Source organism: Hyperolius riggenbachi, unplaced genomic scaffold, assembly GCF_040937935.1.
Source record: "Hyperolius riggenbachi isolate aHypRig1 unplaced genomic scaffold, aHypRig1.pri scaffold_195, whole genome shotgun sequence".
In the NCBI taxonomy this organism is placed as follows: Eukaryota; Metazoa; Chordata; class Amphibia; order Anura; family Hyperoliidae; genus Hyperolius; species Hyperolius riggenbachi.
The window spans coordinates 204,982-205,816 of NW_027152406.1; positions in this window are offsets into that span (position 1 = coordinate 204,982).

Consider the following 835-nt stretch of genomic DNA (forward strand, 5'->3'; position numbering starts at 1 on the left):
GCCCTTAACCATTACACTTTCCAGCCACTCTAGCCAGCCAATAGGATCCCCAAACCTCTTCGACAAGGGCTTGTCAAAGAGGTTTACGCAGCCGCACTCCTATCTGTGTCTGAGCATGGCACAGTTGCAAGACGGCCGGCACTGTAGCATGGAGCCGCTCATGCCGTGCAGGAGCAGCTCCATGCTACTACCAAACATGGGAAGTCAGTGCACTTGTGCTGCCTTTACAGGCTAATGTGTGCATTTACAGTGGTAGTGAGGCATAACGTATGGTCGCAATGCATCACTAATGTGTGATGCGACTTTTCGGCTATGTTGCATTGCGATTAGACTAAACCTTTGTGAGCAATCACACTAATGTTGCACTGTGAACGTCCCATAGCTTATCATTGCAGTGCGGTAAGCTGCGTTATAAGACTTTATAATGCAGCTACACAATGTCCCACTGTGAGAGTAGCCTCAAACTTCATACACACATCCAAATTTGATTGGCCAGTCAATCTTACCACTCACCACTGTAGTTTGAGAATTTATCTGCACAATCTCTTCATAGAATTGACAATCTATTGGCCCTCATGCTACACAGAGGGGATAAAACTGTTCAGTAATTAGCCAATCAAATTTGCATATGTGTATGCACCGTTAGGTACAGACTAACAACTTAAGCCTGGCACACACTTTCAATTTTGATTGGCCGATCACTGATCAATTTTGCCACATCAATGTAGTATGAGAGTTAACAGATTTTGAGTGCTATAAGCAGACTGTATAGGTAAGCTCTCATACTACATTGAGGTGGTAACATTTGTCAGTGATTTGCCATTGAAAGTGTGTA